The sequence below is a fragment of the Asterias amurensis genome, chromosome 15 (genome assembly GCF_032118995.1).
Source record: "Asterias amurensis chromosome 15, ASM3211899v1".
Classification (NCBI taxonomy): Eukaryota; Metazoa; Echinodermata; class Asteroidea; order Forcipulatida; family Asteriidae; genus Asterias; species Asterias amurensis.
The window spans coordinates 3,888,707-3,910,297 of record NC_092662.1 but is presented as its reverse complement, the minus strand read 5'-3'; the positions used below and the strand labels follow the sequence as shown (position 1 = coordinate 3,910,297).

At 38.2% G+C, this 21,591-nt stretch overlaps 1 protein-coding gene across 1 annotated transcript in view; it reads left to right on the top strand.

Moving 5' to 3' along the window:
• The window catches only part of LOC139948523 (pre-B-cell leukemia transcription factor 1-like), a 178,669-nt gene that overhangs the window by 10,062 nt on the left and 147,016 nt on the right, over positions 1-21,591 (top strand). The window lies entirely within an intron of this gene.

The window sequence follows — 21,591 nt, the reverse complement described above, 5'->3', positions numbered from 1 at the left end:
CCCATCTGGCTGTGTTTTGCACCAAAGAAATTACGCTATGAAAATAGTACATAATGAGTACAGTGGATATTAGGTATGTTTATTTTGGTTTGCCGGTTTTGGCTCGTGGCACATCGATGGGCATCGACTGAAAAATTGCCACTCATTGTGTCTGTTCCTTGCTTTTAGTGTGTTTGTAAAAATTGTCATTAGTTTTTGATAAGAAGATCTCTTCTCTGAAATGGAACTTCTCATTTAGAAAGCTCAATACAAACATTTTAATCTGAGAAACAATTCATGCAATAATTGTTTCTCAGATTTCTGAAGATTGCTGTCCATTCATGAGTGCTGATAAGGCTAAAGATGTGGTTGATACCTGCCATCTCCTCGCTCACCTTCAAGGTTCTTGTGAAATATAGTTTTGTGTCTGTTTTCTCAGCAAGTAGACACTGTATTCAGCTTAAATTTTCACATGTGACTGTTATTGTTAAGGCCCGTTAATAGTCAGTCGCGCGATGGTCGTGCAATGGAAATATTGCACGCGATTCTAAGACTGAGGCCTAAAAACTGTGTCTTTTAAAGATTGCTCGTAAAGATTTCCATCGCGTGACCACTGCGCGACCGACTATAAACCGGCCTTTCTTTATCTGTCTTCATAATTCTTAATATAAATAAGTATTATATTGACAAAAACAAATTTATTACCCTACCATTAAATGATCTTAAAAGATCTAACCAGATTTACCATTTTGTAAGAAAATGATAAATCAGAAGCAACCCTTAAAAACTTGTGAATAAGGAAAAGGAGAATTACTCATCCAGTTAGCTGTTAGAAAAGTAATTCCTTCTGAAGTGATGACAACTCTGCCTAAACACAAGCCAGCATTCCCCCCTTCCACCTTCCCCCTGCCTCTTTTCCTTCCACCGTGTTGCATCCAAATTAGCAAATTTCCTCACCCATCACACGGACTGTTTGATGTTTTCCCACTTGCAGCGACAACTGTGAAATTTAATTTGGGGGACGGCTTTTTCCTCCATGGTGTGTGGCCGAGCGAGGAGGAGTGAAGCCACAGAGTAGAGTGGGCGGCCCAGTTTTTTGGGGGACACTTAATTTGACTGCGGACACGTGTAAATTTGTTTGTCAAGAGACAGGCAAAACAGAAGGAAGATTCCCGATCTCAATGCGCTTACACGTCTTGCTACACGGTCTTAGCTGGAGCCCCGTAAGGCATGGCAACTGTTAATACAAGAGCAAATCTGGGGAATCACAATTTGTGGTTTTGGACACAGAGATTTTTCTAACCATAATTGTTGTACAGTGACCAACCAACCCATTTGCCTGTGGCCGTTGTGTTTATATCGTCCATGAAATATTTTTTTAGCAGAACACCCTTTTTTGTGCGGTGATACATTGCTACATCTTTTGGACACTCATGGGTCATTAAAGCTGCTTATAAATTAGGAAACCACCCTTTCAGCTTGCTTTGTTTTGGTAGTGAATATTTACCTATGATTTCAATGATTTGAAATTGTTTGTTAAAGGAATATCACAGTTATGGTGATACATTGTACCCTCTTTGCTACACCTTTTGGACGGGGGTCATTGAAGCTGCTTATAAATTAAGAAATATACCCTTTTTCTTTGAGTTGTAGCTTGCTGTGTATTTGTTGTTGATATTTACCTGTGATTTCAATGATTTGAAATATTTTTTTTCGCAGAATACCAATGGTGCATTGGTACGTTGCACCCTCTTTGTTACATTTTTTGGACAGAGGTCGTTATAGCTGATTAAAAATTGACATACCCTTTTTCCCTTTGAGTTGCAGCTTGCTGTGTATTTGTTGTGGAAATTTTACCTGTGATTTTATGGATTTGTTTTCAAATTTCATTTTAGTTTATTAATTTCACGGGATAAAACAGGTACAAGATATTAAAATCAAAATACACTTAAAATTTGAATAATACTTTATTTCAAAAGCAACAATGTGGTAAATTTTATTGCCTTTTTTTTAGCATCAGTTTCTGAGTGAAGAACAAAATGAAACAGTTGCAAGATTTTGCCACTTTCAAAACAATAACAAGTTCAGGTTGAACACATTTTCAGAATGAAACAAGAAAATTCCTTATTCTTATATGTACTGAGACTCTAATTTTCTCAACGCACACAATGAGTACCCAAACCCCCCAAATCAACCCCTAAGGGGTCCGACAGCGAAAGAGATACATGCGGACGACGCCACTTTCTGACAGTCTGTCATCTTTCATTCGCACGCTTGCGCCCTTTTGCAGGGATTTTTGTTGATTGCTTAATGAGGCAAAATGTGCCCCGCACAAAGGGGGACAAAAAGGCTCTACTGACGGGATCCGCGGACCGGAAGCAACCATATTACTCCTAAACACCCCCAAAATGCAAAGTTATCTTTCTCGCCTTTTCCCTTTCAGTGTTTCCACGTTACTCTTTTTTTTTTCTGGCTGGAGGTGTGCAGGGGGGAAAATGTGGGGAGATAGATGAAGGTGTTTTTATTTGTGGTTTAGCAGGCTCAGATTTGGGTTGTGAAAACAGTTGTGATGGATTTATGCTGACGTCTGGGTATAGGATTCATGTTTTTATTTTCACTCGGAGTAGAGAAGGGGAGAGGGTAGAAACGTTTTTGTAATATTGAGTGGTTTAGCAAGATTAGTACTCGTGCAAAATGGGATGTATGTAAAGTGGACTTTGGAAAAATGGTGTGATGATTCTTAAAAAAGTTTAATACTAATCATACAAAAATTTTTGTTTGCATTCACTGATCTTGAAAAAGCAAAAGCTGTGGATTCACAAAAGTTAATTGAATGAAAATGGAAGAGAGGAGTTTTTTCTTAAAGGCAGTGGACACTATTGGTAATTACTCAAAATAATTATTAGCATAAAACCTTACTTGCTAATGAGTAATGGGGAGAGGTTGATAGTATAAAACATTGTGAGAAACGGCTCCCTCTGAAGTGACGTAGTTTTCGAGAAAGAAGTAATTTTCCACGAATTGTATTTCAAGACCTCAAGTTTAGAATTTGAGGTCTCGAAATCAAGCATCTGAAAGCACACAACTTCGTGTGACAAGGGTGTTTTTTTCTTTCATATTATCTCGCAACTTCGATGACCAATTAAGCTCAAATTTCCACAGGTTTGTTATTTGACGCATATGTTGAGATACACCAAGTGAGAAGACTTGTCTTTGACAATTACCAAAAGTGTCCAGTGTCTTTAAGACTTTTGTCATCATTCCGGTATCTTCTGGCATAGATTGAACTTCATATACATTTACTTAAATATATCTGTGGCAAGAGAATGTGCTGACTTATTTCTTATTTATTTAAATCAGTTTACCCATTGTATGATTCTGGTAATGAAACCAAGTGACTCTCAAAAGTGACTGACGCTATGTTATGTGACTCGTATGACTGAAGAAAACTGTCAAGAGAAAATGATGATTAAATGTGTTCAGTTTAGGTGTGGTAGGAAACCCCCAAATAGGGAAAACCCCATGTACCAATTGAAAATCCCATCCACATTTGAGGCTTAGGTTTGAGGTGGGATTCGAACAAGGTCCAGAGGAAAACCTGCAACCATCTTAACTCCTGTGGAGTATGCAGCATCGGCTAGGCAGCCAGCCAGACGGGTGCACAGGTTGTTAATCATTCACATCAATAACCTATACCCTTCAAAGGACATAGGTGATGAGAAGCAGTTATAGTTAAACCCTTTGCCCAAGAACACAAGCGTCAGAACCAGGATTCGAACCCTGGACACTCGGATGACTCTGCCCTCAGAACTTGAATTCAATGTTCTAAACTGCTCAACCACAAAGGGAAGATATTTGTGTGACTTAATACAAACGTAAATGATAAGAACATTGTATTTTTGTTTCATTTTGAAAGTATGGTGCCTATCAGATCATTGTCCTTTACTTAGTAAGATGCCACTCACCTACCTGACCCATATTGGATGAGAAATTGGGTTAGCTTTCGGGTTCTCCAAGGATGCCTATTTATTCCAATCAGCCGAGGTTTATCCCGGGATGTTATTCAAAGCAATCAAGTATTAATGAGTCTGCAATTTCCGAAAATCAAACCCAGAATCCATCAAAACGTCCGCAATCGGATAGGCAAAGAAGATAAATTAGACGATGGGAAAAGCATCTCAAAGAGGGGGAACTTTGGTCAGGGAAGCGTTGCCATGGCGACGACGTAGAAATGCTAACTGGAAATGATAGATAAGGGCAGCGTCATTAGAACAGTCGCTGCTTTGATATTGAGGGAATTAATTGTGAATAAATTAGCTTACAGTGAAGTGGAATTATGGGATAATAATGATAAATTGTTTAAGGCAGTACTTGGGACGTTTTCGACTCTCTCTGTGGTTTGTTGATTTGATTAGTACCTTTAAAGTAAGTGGGTTTTATCTTCTCTTATTGCTCTCTATCTCTGGTTTTGAATGTACTGGTTTAAAATTCAAACTAAAGGGAATGGACTGCTAAAAAAAAAAAATCTCAATGTCGTTTAGACTTTTTGTCAAACGATGGAGCTATTAGATTGAATGGATAATGATAGATTTGGATGCTTGAACATAGTCATGTCTGTGATATATGCAGAGAGAGAGAGAGCACCTTTCTTCTTCACCTCAAATGACCCATATTCACCAGTATGATCACTGCTTCGCGCAGGCCTGAATGCTTTGTTTTTATATAACGCTGTGATATAGTATACTATGGAGAGCGCACTAAATACTAGTTATTATTCATTATTACATTTTCCCCTTAGTAAAGGGCACCCTGTGAGGAAATTGTAATTTTCTCCTGGAACATGTTTCAGGGCACCAAGGCATGAAGGCAACCGTCTTTGTTGCCTCCGTGAAGTATCAGGCCTGGCTTTGTTAGATTAGTAATTAATATGTATAGACATGTGATAATTAAGATGCATTCATGTAAATTAAGACGTATCTGGATTTGGGGAAGACGGCAATCATTCATAAACTCTAGTTCTCAATAAACAACAAACTTGTGAAAATTTCATTGAATTGAGTGCACACATTAAGGGGAATGGATGAGATTCGTGCAAAGAAAGCACAAGTTGTAGGTATTGTGTACACAAGAATCCACACTTACTAGTCTATTTTCTGACTTAAAACCAATAAATTCATCATATCTGTTTATTTCTTTTTGATGTTTTTTGTTTGTGTAAAATGACTTTCAAACAAATTTATCCTTCATCTCAAATATTGTATTTTTGTATTTTTTTTTTGCAAAATAATAAATCTACTGCCAACTGTAGATTCATAACAAATTTCCCAGCAAATTGTAGATTTCATAATAAACTTACGCAAACTGTTGATTCATAAACGAATTCATAGTAAACTAGCGAATCTACAGCAAACAACAGGTTCTGCTGGTTGAAGAGCAAAGACTGTCATCCTTGATGAAATGCACCATAAAAACACAGCAAATAACAATAAATATATGTAAATGAGTAAGGGTTGTAGACACAATAATTAGTTCAATAATACAGTGAGCATTTTAATTGAATGTGAGTGGCATCAAAACCTCAATATTTGTGTGTCATATTGCACCAATCTAGGATCTCCATTTTGCCAGTTTCTCCTTCAAGCCACCATTCAATTTCAACTGAAGGTCCAAGCCAAGCCTACACTACCCACAAGACAAATCAGAATGCCTGGATTTGGGAGAGATGGTTATCTTTTTTCAATTTTGCGCTGATTAAGCCACCCTTTCACACCGTGATTACTTTGCCTCTTAGCAATTTGTCTGAGCAGTCATACCCGGGGCTTCATTTAGCTGGCAGAGCATTGTTGACGATAACACATAACAGCTCCCTCATTGTACGCGCGAATAACAATAAAAGACTGTAGCGGCTTTTGGAGGGGGGGGGGGGGCACCACAAAAGCCGTTGCAACATGGAGCTAAAAAGCAAATCCCCCCTCTTCCACCGAGTTCCCGACCAGAGCCAATGAAACACTGAGAGGACAAGAAAGGAATCCTAGTCGGAGAAGAAGGTCATCTAAAGCTGTATATGGGTCACACAAGGGGGAATATCCATCAAAGTCAGTTGCAATTTCATGGGGCATTTATTCCCAATCAGCTCCCCTTGTGAAGTCTCTTAATCCCACTTTAGTTCTATCTGAAGCTTCCAGGTGCTTTACCCCTAACTGCTGCTGCAACTGCAACCAAAAAGAAAAAAGGCAGAGAGAGAGGAAAAAAAGAAGGGGGGACATTTTCCGAATTAGAATCCTGCTCCAAGCTACAAAAGCTTTAAAAATAATTTAGAATTGCAATCAGTGTGTTTTCTGTCTTGCTTGTGTGAGGTGTTTTTTTCTTTCTCTCAGCGTGGATATTTCTCTTCATTTTTTTTCTCCCCCGCTCTTGGTGGATGTATATGAAAGGCAGGCGGCATGTTGCATCATCGGTTGATATGAAGTGACTTCGCCGAACACCCTCAGGCGCTAGTCTTTTTAGGAGCCATTCAGACTTAAATGCGGGTGCCCGCCAATGTGCCAATTCTGTTTCAATTTCAATTTAGCACTCCAGAGCTCCGGACTTCGTGCTTATAATTCCAAAACGTCAGCCATTTTTTTGCTCCTGTATTTTTTTTTTTCTTTAAGCGTCATTTGATTTTTTTTGTTCTGGCTGCAGCAGGTGTTTGCTATTTAGAGTTTCTACAAAAAATAGTGATTTCTTTCAAGGATTGGTAGTGGTTCCAATTGTGCAATTTTGTTTTGATTCATAAACGACATTATTTTTTTCACCAAAAATAAGGTTTTGTGGCTCTCAAATGTTTTCACAGATTTTGTAACTATACTATTAAGCATTTTTTTCCCTTGGTGCTGTTTTAGAGGAAAAGGAGTATACACGTAGATGTGATTATTTCCAGGTTTAGTAAGCTGGGGTAAAATTGACCCTTGGATCGCAGATGAATAATTAATAAGTGTTTTGATCTAATAAGTAATTAGTTAGTGTGTTTAAAATCTCCCCATCCCTAAAAGTGGGAACAACTTTGAAACACAGATTTAAGGCACTGGACATTAATGGTAATTACTCAATAAAAAATTTAGCACTAAAACTTACTTAGAGCAATGGAGAGCTGTTGATTAAAACAATGTGAGAAACGGCTCCCTCTGAAGTAACATAGTTTTTGTGAAAGAGATAATTTCTCACTAAAATATTAAAAGACTTTTATTCTTCATCTGAGAAACGGCTCTCTCTGAAGTAACATAGTTTTTGTGAAAGAGATAATTTCTCGCTAAAATATTAAAAGACTTTTATTCTTCATCTGAAAGCCCACAAAGTAATGCAACAAGGAAGTCCATTCATTCATTATTCTCTTGCAAATTCGATGACCAATTGAGTCCAAATTTTCACAGACTTTTATGCATAAAAGTTAGGATACACCAAGTGAGAATACTGGTCATTGACAGCTACCAAATGTGTCCAGTGCCTTTAACAGTCCGAGATTTCCTCTTTTGACTGGCTGTAAAGTCACAATTACTGATCATCGCAGCTATTTAATTTTTAATAAGCTAGCAATCAATAACCTGTTTCACTGATCTGAATAACTCTCTTGGTGTCAGCTCTACCCCCCCCCCCCCCCCACCTCTCAGATTTTGTGATTGAACTGGTCCTGCATTATTTATTAAGGAGCATGGACCATCAGAGACAACCATTATCATTACGCTCTGGTCGACTTCTGTTCCATGAGATTTTTCTTTTTTGGCAGCAGAGGATACCAGATGAAAAATTTGTTTTCAGCGACAGAGGGCAGGGTAGAATTAGGGTATTAAAGGAGTCTGTACAGAGTTTGTTTGTCAGAATCTTTGGGTTCATGACTGGTCATCTGTCTTTCTGTCTGTGTGTCTGTCTGTCTTTCTGTCTGTGTGTCTGTCTGTCTTTCTAGCTTATTTCACTCTACTGTGAGGAGGAAGGCCTCTTTATCAATTCTCCATCTCACTCTATCCTCTGCTGTCTGTTGCCAAGCAATGCCCCTGTATGTACTTGATTCATCTCTCCATCTTCTGTTTTGTCTTGATCTTTTTCTTGTTAATTTTTGGGAGTCCTGCTGGTCCTAATGGTTTGATTCCCATTGTTTGCAGTGATGTGGCTGATCCTACTTGTCAGTCCATTCACAAACTGAGAAAACACCGTTTCTACCGGGGACAAGGGAATTATGCTCTTTTGACAGTTGAAAGGGAAGGAACATTAGTTATTATTGAAAAATATATATATATATCTTTGGAACAAGTGGCATATTAATGTTCTTTTGGACTACTCTCTTGTTTTTTTTTGCATAAATTTTGAAGGATAATCTTAAATGTATAAATCAAGAGAAAGTGTCAAATCAACTTTGTCCGTTCTTGTGTATGCATTTTCATTCACACATTGATTTGCAATTTCTTCACGAATTACGTTCAAATCCACCCAAGTCTTCAAGAGAAGTCTAAATCAAAATACACCCAAGCCTATTTTTGTAGCCACCGAGGCTTGAAATTTCATTTGTGATTCATTCCTCATGAAACAGCCATTACAGACACCTCAATTTATCAATTTTGTTTCCCGACTGGACAACTTTGAAACCCGATCCCAGGGTAATAGAGGCGCAGCTCCCAGCTTGATTAGGGGTAGATATGCCGGACTCCTTCATCCCTCCTTATACAACATCCTGCAATCTTAAATCAGGGATGATCCGGGGTGTAAAAGAAAGATGAGATGGCATTCATTACTTCTCCCTTCATCATCAAATCTAGTGTCTTAATGAAATTGAAGTTACACCGTCCACAATCAAGTCAGGATTTCACTGCTTCGAGCCTTATAACCCTCCCTTTTTGTCTGTCCAATTTTTAATTACATGCTGGGCATTTTTTTTGGTCTTTAAAGGGTTGGAAATCATAGAGAAGGGAGAGTCATGTAAATATGGTATTATTAGTGTCTACCAGTAACGGTATTATACCAGGGCTGGATTTCACAAAGAGTTAAGACTAGTCTTATCTCAAGTTCTCGTCCTAACTTAACACTAGCCTTAAGTTTTAATATCTCCTAGCTTAAAAATCAACCGGTAAATACGTTGTACACGCTAAAGTAGTTTACGTATCCTGATACGAAAATTATTATTGTGTTATTGTTTTACTCATTTCTCAAAAAACTATAGCACCTTAGCAAGTAATGTTTTAAGGGAAAATTTCTTCCATCATTATCTTCTAACTGTGTAAGTTTAGTGTACATCTGTGGATTTTTGTGTTTGGTGTCTTACAAAAAAGTACCCAAACCCTTTAAAGGGAAAAATGGATTGTACAAGCATCTAGGTAGTTCTCTTCTCTTGAAATATACCATAAAATAAACCTGTCAAAATGTCATTGTTACAAGTCAGTAGACCGTCCCATTTATTTTGCTTGAGACGTGATTTTCGTTGTCTGCCCAAAAGAAGGACATATTGAAAGGGTGTAACCAATTTTATGTAACCAGGAATGTTGCGTGCTGCGTGCTTCGATAATGTACGCGTTTGGACGCGCAAGTTTGCCCTACAAGATGCCGACTTTCTATAGCAAAACGGGGTTATTCAACGCGGTCTATTAAGTCAATAGAGTAATGTCAGTTCTGGAAGGGATTGGAAAATATCGCAGTGGGATAATTCTACCGACCAAAATGTCAGAGTAATGCTAAATTTTTAGGATGTCAGGAGCCATTTTTATCCTGCTCTAAACTTGTCTTTATTCAACCCTAAATCAAGATTATATTGTATAAACTTAGTCTTAAAAGCCATTATACACTTTCGGTAAACAGTATTGTCCAAGTCCCACACTTCGTGTATCACAACTTATATATAAAATAATAATCCTGTGGAAATTTAGGCTCAATCGGACATCGGAGTCGGGAGAAAATAACGGGAAAACCCACTCCTGTTTTCGCGCGTTTCGCCGTGTCATGACATGTGTTTATAACAAATCCGTAATTCTCGCTAATGAGAATTTATATTGTTTTACCGTTTTCTCAAAAAGTAAAGCATTTCATGGACTAATATTTCAAGAGAAGTCTTTCACTATTACCTTCTGTAAACCCTGTAACTTATTTGTAAATCTGTGAACTTTTTTTTTTTTCTGTACCGAAAGGGTCCAATGGCTTTAAACTCAAGTTCAACAGCATTCACACTGAAACTAAAAAAAAACCTAAGCAGTACGATCAATACCGATGAGTCACTCAGCAGACTTCATCTTTCCAAATCACCAGCTAAAATGGCATTTTAATGGCCATTTACAAGTGGATTTGATCAACAAAATAATTGATGTTCATTACGGAAAATCCCTCTCATTAAGCGTCACGGATTGGTTGAATCCAAAGACCCTGGAATGGCCATTAAATTGTAGTGCGATTACTTGATAATTAAAGCCCTCATTAGCAGTGAATTTGATGGCGTGTTTACTCATGCGGAACAGCTATGGCTTGTGATGCGTATTGCGTTTTTCCGTTGCTGGGTTAAAAATGGTCTCCCGAGTGTTATTTTATCGCTTTGTGTTTTAATGTTGCATAGGTGTTTTAATGTTGCGTGGGTCTGTTGGTCGACAGTGTTTGAGTCCAGCATCAACTAGTGTTTCTCAGTATTTCTCTAGATATCTCAGTTCGCTGATGAAAAAAAGGGTGTCTGAAAGTCAAAATCTAAATTGCTGTCATTTGAGAGACAATCTAAAAATGAAACCATGTCAACTATGACAGTTTTGCAGAGAAAAAAAAATGATGAAAAAAAAAAGTTGATTGGAAATTTCAAGTTAGGTCCCGATGGACTTCTTTGGATATGAGTGAGGATAGCTGTTAATTAACAAGATTTGGTCGCAAGCGTCCACTGCCAATTTCAAGCTTAAATACCCTCCCAGCTGGTTTAAGTACTGGACATTCATAATTCATAATTTCTTGCAGAATCTAGATTCTTATAAATAGTGCAAGTATTTACTCCTTCATTCGCACCTGCCAAGGGCATTTGTCCTAATAAACAGTTTATTTATAACAATTTTTTCTGCCAGATTTTTTTTTTGATTTTTTTTTTTTCGGGGGGAAACGTTCCTGTATTCTTCATTTTGTTCCTTTTCCCCTGCGTCCGTCCCATCTGTCAACCTGGATGTGACCAGCCAGAGCTTGACATCAGAGAGGGGGAGATTTTCAGCTGCAGACCCACGGACTGCGAGAGGGAAATAGGCCAGAAATAATTTATTCATTGTACAGCGGATCCAGCGGCACTCAGATCTGAACTAGTATTTGATTGGAAAGATAGGCACTATACCAGCAGGTACCAACTGTTGGCATTGGTGTGGAAATTGTGCAAGGGTTGGTGATCGGACCTGTTTTCAGGATGTTGGGCAGCTAAACACCGTATGAAATTCACTTTTTATATATCGGTTACTCTGATTCTTATCCGTGTGTTTAACCTACGGTCACTGGAGGCAGATACCTTTTGTTCATCTTGAAAAGCTCAAATAAGAGTTTTGTTTCACCGGGAAGTAAATGCTTGGCCCTTGACAATGAAGATCTTACTTGATGATGTCTTTTTCCAAAAAGTGTAGAACAAAGATTTTTGATTTAGAGATTTAAGGCCTGTTCTATATCTAACTGGTTTGTTAAATGACATGCTTAAAGATTGATCTCACAGTCTCGTTTGTTTTGAATTGTTGAGCATTTTTGTGTTCTGTTTTTAAGATTCTGTCCCATAATTCAAATGTAGTCCCAATGAAAAGGCTTTTCACCCCGCGCGACCAAAACAAGCGTCTGCGTAAGTTTCGTGATCGGAGATGGGTACAAATTCTTAATTTTTACCAAGTAACCTGACCTGAGGTCAAGTTTAAATATCGGTTTTTCTTCGTTATTATGTTGACTTTATTTTACTTTTATATATTATGTTAATTAGTATTACATTTTTAACAACATATGTCATTTTTTTGGTCATAAACTACATTAAACTAAAGTATAGACGTAACAAAATCTCCCCAACGTAAAACTCCATAAGGTTGGGACCACAATGGTCCCGGAAGTTCAAATCCGCGCGAGACTTGCACAGTCTATTTAAATGTAGTCCCACATACCTTGTCGGTAAATGTTGTATGTTGAAGTGCCACGAGCGTCATTGAGTGATGGCTATGCCAGCTATACAAGAAACCGCTATTATTAATACTATTAATATTAATATTATTCAAAGTATTGGTGCTAACCTTTGTACTATATATATATCCAACATTAAGAAATCGCCCCAAAATAAATAAGTTATAAGATCAGCCTTTTTCAAATCTCGGAGATCAGTTCCAAAGAAGTGACTCATTTACCTCTAGAGATCTCGTCATTCTGTGGTGACCAAAAAGCCACAGCTAAATAAAGCCACTATTAGTTCAATTTTCTCTAATGTTACAGGTGGGGGTCACAGATAACTTTTGTTATCGTAAAGCATTTTTTTAAATCATAATTAAAATATCTCTCCAACCATATGCATTTTATAACAAACAGTTACAGACACTTTTTAAAGACCAAACTCGACCGATCCAAGGCAACGTATTCCTTTAAAGTTATGTTTGAAAGTTTCAGCTCAATAAAGTGTTTACTTGCTGAGGAAAAAAAACAAAACTCTCTCAGTATTTTCACAAGAATGTAGAATCCATCCCCATTAATAGCGAGGTGACAGAGGATATAGGCCTACCAACCAAATCTCTGGCCACAGCATTCACAATCCAACACCAACCCGTTTCTCAGATTGAAATGTTTTTGTGTGAAAAATTATCCATAACCATATTACTTTTAAAATCAAAAAGTGCAAGTCAAAAAGTGAAACATGATTTTGTTGACATTTAAAATATATATATTTTTTTTTTTTTTTTTTTTGGCAAGTCAACTGACATACAAGGCCACTTCAAGGTGTGGGCTACAATTATTTTTGTCAGAGGCCGTTGCCACCTACTCCTAGGGCTGAAACAAGGTTACCCCTTTTACAGTCCATAGGGATGTGTCTTTGATGAGACGAACAGTGAGAATGTGTGTCACCGGGATGGCCATTTTGAGTATAGATAAAGAGGCATTCAGTATTTTTGTTATCTATATCATTCATGTGATCCAGATGTTCATTTTTTTTTTTATCAATCATTATTAGTATACGTTATGAAGACATCACAACAAAAATTCATTATTAAAACGTGTCAACTTAAAGTAAGACGCACCAATGTTGCAACAGTAGTTTACACATGTTAGCATAGAACCGGTTATTGAGACAATGGTGAAGAAAATGGTCGACCACAGTAGTCAACCTGCGTTTTGGGCAGAATAGTCAACCTTTAGTTAAGCATGGCACACTCGAGCTGGCTCCAAGAGGAGATATGCCACTGGCTCATTGCTCTAAGTAAAGGTCCTATATTTGTTTAAAAAAATCTTCTTCTATTTTGAGTGGTGTCCTCGGTCAATGATGTTATGGCTGATTTGTCCCAAGATCTCCCAAACAAAACACATAAATGTTTTCTGAACAAATGTATTTTTATCTTTGCGAAGGAAGATGTTAGTGTGGAAGATAGATCAACAATAAACTTCATGAGATTCATACAAGACCGCAATGGGTGATTGGTAATTGACTGAAATAAGTTTCATTCTGAAAACAAGTTAAAACTTTTCCTGAAGATCATTGTTTGTTGTTTAGCATTAACACATCAATCCATTGAAATTAATCCCATTAAGTCAGCATACAGCCACACCCATTGCTAAGTAGGTTAACCTCCCCCTTGATCCGTAGGTGCTAAGTCCACCTACGTCATACCCAACCGTGATTGAAAACATAGAGGGTGGTTTGGGAGTGGGGGGGGGGGGGGGTTGAGGGAAGGGGGGCAAAGAACGAGCACTAAAATGTCAAGGGAAATGCCCCAAGATGGATTACAAGCTCATCGGCTCACTAATCACTTCCTCCATCAATTACAATTAATTAAAGTCTCCCAGTCCTCCAGCTCATCCCATCTTCTTTTTAAGGTTCTTGTGAATCAGACAGACTAGTCCATCATCAGGTAGTTGTCACTCAGTACCCTCCCCCCCTCCTGTCCCTCCCCTCTGTTTCTGGCTCTCTCCCGATACGGATTAAGGAGTCTCAAGGCACGTTCCCATCCTCTAGGCCAGTCAGGGGCGGATATTATTGTCTCATTCATTTTAGAAAATCTCCCGTGAGTTTAAAACAGCAAGACCATTCAAGCAGTCGAGTGGCGCGGCTTGTGTGGCGGGCTGACTTTTTTGGGTATACTTCACAGTGTGAGCAACGCGGTTCGAAACTTAGCTTCCCAAGTATACCAAGCCAACAAAATCAGTTAAGTTTTCAAAAAACTCTTCAAAATTTTATAACTTATTAGTGGATGTGTTGGGTGCCAGTCATTAGCTTTGCCCCTGTCACATAATTGCTTATCGAAGCTACCGCATTGGAGTGGCCTGTGTGTTGCAGGCTAACTTTGTGTAGACTGTACAGTGCGAGCAAACTTGGCTTCATAAATATACCAAGCCAACATCTTTCAGTGAACGATTATATTTTCAGAAAGTTTCAAATTTTTTTCTGAATTTTTTCTGTGGATGTTCTTGGTGCCTGTCACTAGCCCGGCTCCTGTCACTTTCTCATACAAGCAACAGTTTTTAATTTGATCCAAATTGAGTGATGACAGAACAGGGCTTTTTGCTAATCTTTCTGATCACTAAGAAGGGCATTCAAAACGATTGTTTTTACACAAAAATCTGTTTTATCCCTTGTTAATTAAATTTAATTATTGATTGAATACATTTTAAATGAATATCATCAAAGATTACTTGTTGCCATTTTTCATTCAAGTAGTTTGATGTGTGGAAGATTTTTATTATGTGGCCTTGGTGTTACATCTGCACTTTTCCTAGCATCCAAGAGAGCTTTTGAGTTCTGGGGCCAATTTCATAGAGCTGCTTCAGCACAAAATTTGCTTAGGCACGAAAATAGCTCGCTTATTTTACACATGTTGCTGGCCAAAATTTCATGACATATACATTGCTTTGCTTGTGACTGGTATTCAGCTGTTGTTTAACTAGCATAACAATTGAGTGGAGTCTTCGCAGGTAATCTGATTTTACTAAGCAAGGATTTTGTCTTGTCAAAGTTAGAGAATTGGAAAGACTGTTTTACAACAAAAAGTACCGCCTATACTTAGCTCATAGAGATTGTATTAATACTATGGGGGGGGAGGGGGGGACGACGCTTTGTTTTTATTTACACTTGGTTTATTGTCATGGATTCTGTAATGCTTTCCAGTTGGGATGTGATGGAAATATAATATGAATCGGTAGTGAAGTCAATGACTAATGCCTAGTGCCCTCTATCTGCCCTGAAAATTATATTTGATGGTTTAGTTTAAAAAAACATAATTAGATTTGATTGCACTGGACACGTTTGGTTATCGCCAAAAACAAGTAATCTCACTTGGTTTGTCCCCAAAAAACCTGTGAAAATTTTGGCCTCATTAAAGTTGCAAGAGATTAATGAAGAAAAAAACACCCTTGTTGCATTACTTTGTGTGCCTTCTGATGCATAATAAAAGGCTTCAGCTGAAGTTTTTAATTATTTGACTCCTAAAAACCGAATGGAAGAATAGGGATCCTTTCAACAAATGCCATATCCTCCGAATGGGATATTAGGAAATTGAAATAAAAAGAGGAAAAAACAACATGATCTAATTAAGTTTTTTGCTGTTCATGCCTTTAAGCTTTCAAAATAAACATTTGCCTAATTGAGTGTGATACATGAGTCTAATTAACTAACCAATATGTGTAATTTTAAATTTGTAAGTAAACATAGTGTCAGACAGACACTTTTATGTTGACCCTGTTATTTGACCTAGTTTTTTTCTTCTTCTGTTTTGTCACGTTTTGTACGAGCATACCTCGGAGCTTAAAGACAGGAAGTTATAATCAGTATTGAATATTTGGGTATTGGTTGGCCTTGGCGGCGGTTATGGTCCTCCCTTTCTACGTCATTATCTTTCCTATATGTCAAATTTAAGGGGAATTTTAAAAATTTGTTTACCAAGATGGACTTTGTTTTGCGTTGGTTTAATATTGCATGGCAATCTTGTAAGGCTCACACTAATGACTTTAAATAGATGCATGGACGATCAACATTCAATTAACCTATATAGAAGAGTTTGCGGTAACACCATGTAATAACAATCTCTAAATGAGTTGGGGTGGTTCTGAAAAGAACCGTTGGGTTAACTCGACGTTTCGATCAGTATGCTCTGATCGTCTTCTGGAGAATTCAATTAACCGGTTATAACTTACAAACGTCTATAGCGCACGAATCTACCAACAAGGTACTCAAGGCGCTGAGTAAATACATTTTACAGAAAGTAATGAATTCTGAGACCCAATTAAATAGCACCTTTTTTTTTTGCTACGGCGCATTCAGCAGCCACAGCCAGGAACACTGGGGCGAACCCCTTCTCTTTTTGATAAGTGCACTTGGTCCTTTTACATGCGTTACACAGCAAATGTGGAAGTAATTTTGGGGCAAAGTTGTACTATCCCTTTAAGATATAAGTAGTTTGTTGACACCCAGATTAGTCATCCGATATAAACAATGGCCATAAGGTCAGAAAATGTCACTACCATCAGCTGATACTTGCAAAAATAGTACACAAAATTGTGGTTTGGGATACATTGATAAAATGTTGTGCTTTTCACAAACTTTTTCTTCTCAGTGAAAAGAGTTTTTTTTTCCCCCAAGTGTTGACGTGTATTTGTTAACTGTTTGTAAATACATCCATGATTAGAGAACTGAAAAAGAAACCTGCCAAGTTTGCTGCTTGTATCATTATTTGAGATGGATCCTTATTGCAAAGACACAATCTTGAGCCCACATAGATGAGTAACAAGTTTCAGAAGTTAGTTTGCGCACAGTGACATGGAGCAACATGGGAGCATTTTTTTTAGAAGTTAGTTCATGAATGTTGACATGTGGAAATGCATATCCTGACTGCAATCAATTTTAATATGTCATGTTGTCTGTAGCTTGACGTGTCAAACGGAAAAACTTCTTAGTTTGTTCATTACTTTAATTACCCTTCAGGCAACTTTAAAGAGATGTTTGGGTGAAAATTTGATCAGAATTTTTATCATAACCAAAGTGTTTTTATATGGGATTTGAGGCATTGCATGTTAATATAGCAAAGATTATTTGGTTTGCGGTAACACCATGTTAATTCTACTTGCCAGGTAGAGTTAGTCTTGTTTTATTATCCTACCACGGAGTAGATTTTTTTATTTTTCTGGAGACTTTTCTGAAAAGAACTGTCCTGCTTTTTAACTACACGGGCGGAAGGTAGAAAATCGGCTTGGACTACAACTTAGTTTAAAGGATCGTTAGAAACCTGGAGACCACGGGTTCAAATCCCACTCTAGTCAATTTTTCTTTGTTCACCATCTTGTATTCAAAATAAACCCCCATTTTCAGGCCACACCTATTCACACACTGAAGGCAGACTTTGTTTCTGAGCCCTCTCTAAAGATATTTTCTAGGTGCTCCACTTTGTATACTACCCCCATCAGGAGAGAATAGACCTATGTATCCCGATCCGTACCATTTTTCATTATTCAGGGTACGATCTTGATAAATGTGACGTACACAAAAAGCATCGATCAAAATTATGTAAGTCTAGAAAGCTTCCTCTCAGAGAAATAAAAAAAGGATATCAATTTTATCAAAAGCTAAAAATATTTTGAGCTGATAACTTAAAAAAAAGTACTTCCCAAGCTATGACCCGTTCCTAACTTTAAAGCATTGTATGTTGCCAATGGTGGACATCGTCTTGATGAAGAGAATACTTAAAGGGAAAACTTCACAGTATATTTCTAACAGTGTTAAAGCGCTTTATAAATGCATTAAAGTTAAGTTAAGTTAAGTTGAACTTTATTTTACCATAACATGTCTCCATTTCCAACCTGAGACACTTAAGCTGAATTAGAAACAGGGATGTTCCCTTGAGTTTAACTACAGTTATTACTCATTGGTTGAGTAAAGCCTACAACCTCAGCTCTAGAAAGTTCATATGCATCACGTCCCCACTTGTCCTGAAGATGATCAGAGCATACTGATCGAAACGTTGAGCCGTTAAAAAAGAGAAATACAAACAGTGTGACCCGAACCTCCGTTAGTTGTCGTTCCACCATGCAAAGTTTCAAATCCTACATAACACTCCAATCAAGCTTATGTTGAGACCATTACCTGGTCCACATTGTAATGCCTTGTTCCTAATCCATGCAGAGAAAGCTTGGTAACACTAGTTGCCCCTTCTCCAATAGACTTGATTCAAGTCCCGTTCTTGTGCGAGAGGTCCCTTAGCATTTCGCGCTAACTAGCAAACAATCTGTACAGCAGTGCGCCCTCGCCATCACTGACAAAACATAGCTATTGTGGTCCCAGGTTTGGGGGGGGGGGGTGTCTGTTGCGCAAAAGTTTTCCGACGTTAGGCGATGGGACTGAAAATAAAAGGACTCTCTCGGGATTGGGACTTGTGTCAAGTCAGACTTGAGTCAAGTCTATACTTTTCTCCTCCAATCAAGTACAGTTGACCCCTCTCAGTATCCACGTACAATGATGATGACTCCTGCAATGACTGGGGATGTCTCATATTCCCACAACCGATTCCCTCGTGGCGTTGTCTAATTTTGAATTTCCTTCTTAAATGTTTGCTCTTCATTCTTCCCAGCTGTGTGCACTTTCCATGTACCTTCATCATCGAGTCCCACTTGTCTTTCTCTCTGACCCCACAAAATGTTCGGATAAAACTTTGATGAAGTTAGTTGAAAACATAAATAAGGGCAAGTATTGTTTGAAGCTTTGCATGGTGTGGATAAATAGGAAGATACTATAAATAAATAGTAAACTTGCGAGTACAACCGTGTGTAAATCTCTTTTGTGGGAGTGTTGGCTCTGAAAAGAGCCGGTGTGGTCTTGACGTTTCGAACAGTATACTCTGCTCGACTTCAGAAGACGAGACCACACCACCTCTTCTCAGAGCCAACGCTCCCTCAAACTTAAAAACACAGTACAAATGTTGAGTGTAATCGGCCATTTCCTCTTTTTTTTTCAATTAGAAAGTTACATGTCTGAATAGTATGATTGACTAAATAGCGACTTATGCCCCGTACGGTGTGTAATGAGCTAGTTGTCGTGAAAAGTGTGAGGGAAATTTGTATGGCATTGAGTCAGTTGACCGAGTTTTGGCACTGCCCATCTGTCTGACAGTTCTACTTAGCGAATTTGTTGTATTTGTAAAAGGAAATCAATCTTGATATTGATTCAATTGAAATACATTACTTCTGTCAGTTGAGTCTGAATTCAAGGGCATTCATTGACATGTTCAAATTATCATCCTTAATTTGCCGTTGAAAATTGATACGTTTTTTTCTTGACTGACAACAAACTTTGCTGCAAGCACTTCCTAAGATGTCATCCTTAATCTTACTAGGGTCTAGGCCTTGGCAGGAGATTCAGTCAAAAAACCCAAGTTGTGTCCCCCTGAAGTTTCTAGGTGATTTCGATCGCTTCTCACGGACAAGCTCTGAACATACAGTTTGTGTCAAATCTGGTTCGGAATCAAAAACTTGGAAATGAACTTCAACGATCGTGACACCACAAGTACTGTTGAAGTTGAGCAGGAAATCAGATCAAGTAGAAACACATGGAGGAATTATAAATTGGAACAGTGCGTCTAATGCCAGCAATTATAAAAGATAGTGTCATCTTCATTAGGGGAAAATTAAGTGGGGAAGAAAAAGCTTTGGCAAGGCAGATTGCGTGAGGCCCTTAGAGTCCCAGGGGACATGGATGTGATATTTGTGGCAGAGACTTTCAATCATTGCTGTCCAATACAATGAAGAAAGTTTGACTCAGACATGTTTGAGCAGCAACAGAAGTCTGTAAAAAATAGAACACTACAGTTTTGTAAACAGTGACCAATCAAAAAAACACTCTCAAAAACACATGGAGGAACAGAGAAAAAAAAGGAGAAATGTTGAGAACAAAAATGGTCGGGGGTTGTGGGGGACCTTATAGGGCGTTGTCTCATCACATACCCATGTGGAAATCAGCCACAAAAAAACTTGTTTGTAAGTAATTTCTAGCATTACAATGCAAAACTAACGCAAGTATGTTCCGAATTTGATGTGGACCATGCCAGATTCATTGATAAATGTCCCCACTTAAATAACAACACGGGAAAACTATAATTTGTTGTCTCCGAAGTTGTAGATCCTGGTGGAACTGCAGAGATAAGATAACAAGGCAACCGATGAAATATGCCAAGAGAGATTAAAAAATATCTCCATTTAAAGGGACGAGTAGGAATTGATAAACAACCCCCGTTATACGTCAAATAAAGCTGTTTTCATTTGCAAATTCCTCTGAGAGGATTTGAACCATATAAAAGAAGAACATGAATGTTGCCTCCCATTTTTTTGATGGGAGACTAATTAAATCTTAAGACATTTACTCTCTTAGGGGTTGCAGAAGGCAAGTCCCTAAAGGGGTTCAAGATTCATGAGAGACGACCCATCTTTCACATTGAGCCAAATAAGTCCAGCAAAACAGGTTTTATCTTAATTTGTCGCAAGAATAACCTGCCTCGTAATCATTACAATAATTCTAAATCGTGCATCTTGTTTAGTGTCTCCTAGTGTAAAGAAACTTAAAAATAGCATGCAGTGCATCTGCGTGTAATTCCTATGTCCGCTCTTCCGACCGAAGAGAAGGGGGTGATATCCCGCCCCCTTCCTGTTTACTACAGAGCCCTCAACCAAACACACTAGCAGCCTTCTGTAATTGTATTCTTGATCAGAATGCAAGTTTTATTTTGACCTAGTTTTTAATCTGAAGGTTCGCATCCAGGCCTACTCATTCTGAAGGCTCGTGTCTCCTGGGGTCGATTTCACAAAGAGTTCGGGTCCAAACTTAGGACTAGTCCTAGGAGATTTTAAAAATGTATGGGTAGTAATAAGTTAGGACAAGTTTACTCGTCCTAAGTCGAGATAAAACTAGTCTTAACTCTTTGTGAAATCCACATCTGGTGATGTGCATCAGGGCCCAATTTCATGGCTCTGCTTACTGTAAGCACAGAATCGGCGCTTACGGAAGCAGGGAATTTTGTGCTTACGGCAAGCGTATTTCACAGGTTAGCAGCAAATTTTTGCTTCTGCGCGTGCGTACTCCACGTTACTTGGCATTCTATGCTTACAAGGCTAGCGCAGAAATTCGGTGCTTGCACATAAGTGGGGAATCATGATAGTAAGCGCAGAATTCGGCGGTAAGCAGAGCCATGAAATTGGGCCCAGTAGCGTTCCCCACAGTTGTAAAGAGTGTTGACCACAGATTATAGAGCACTGAATGGGAACTTGATGAATTTTGTTTGTTCAGTGTCTAACATAAAAGTTTAGAACTTCCTTGACTGAAGAAAATTAGCTTTGCAACCCTTTAACCAAGTTACCATAAATTTGGCACAAACCAGGTGTTGTATCTAGTTAGTTTCTGTGTAGGATCAGTCTTTTGACCGTTTATGACAAGCT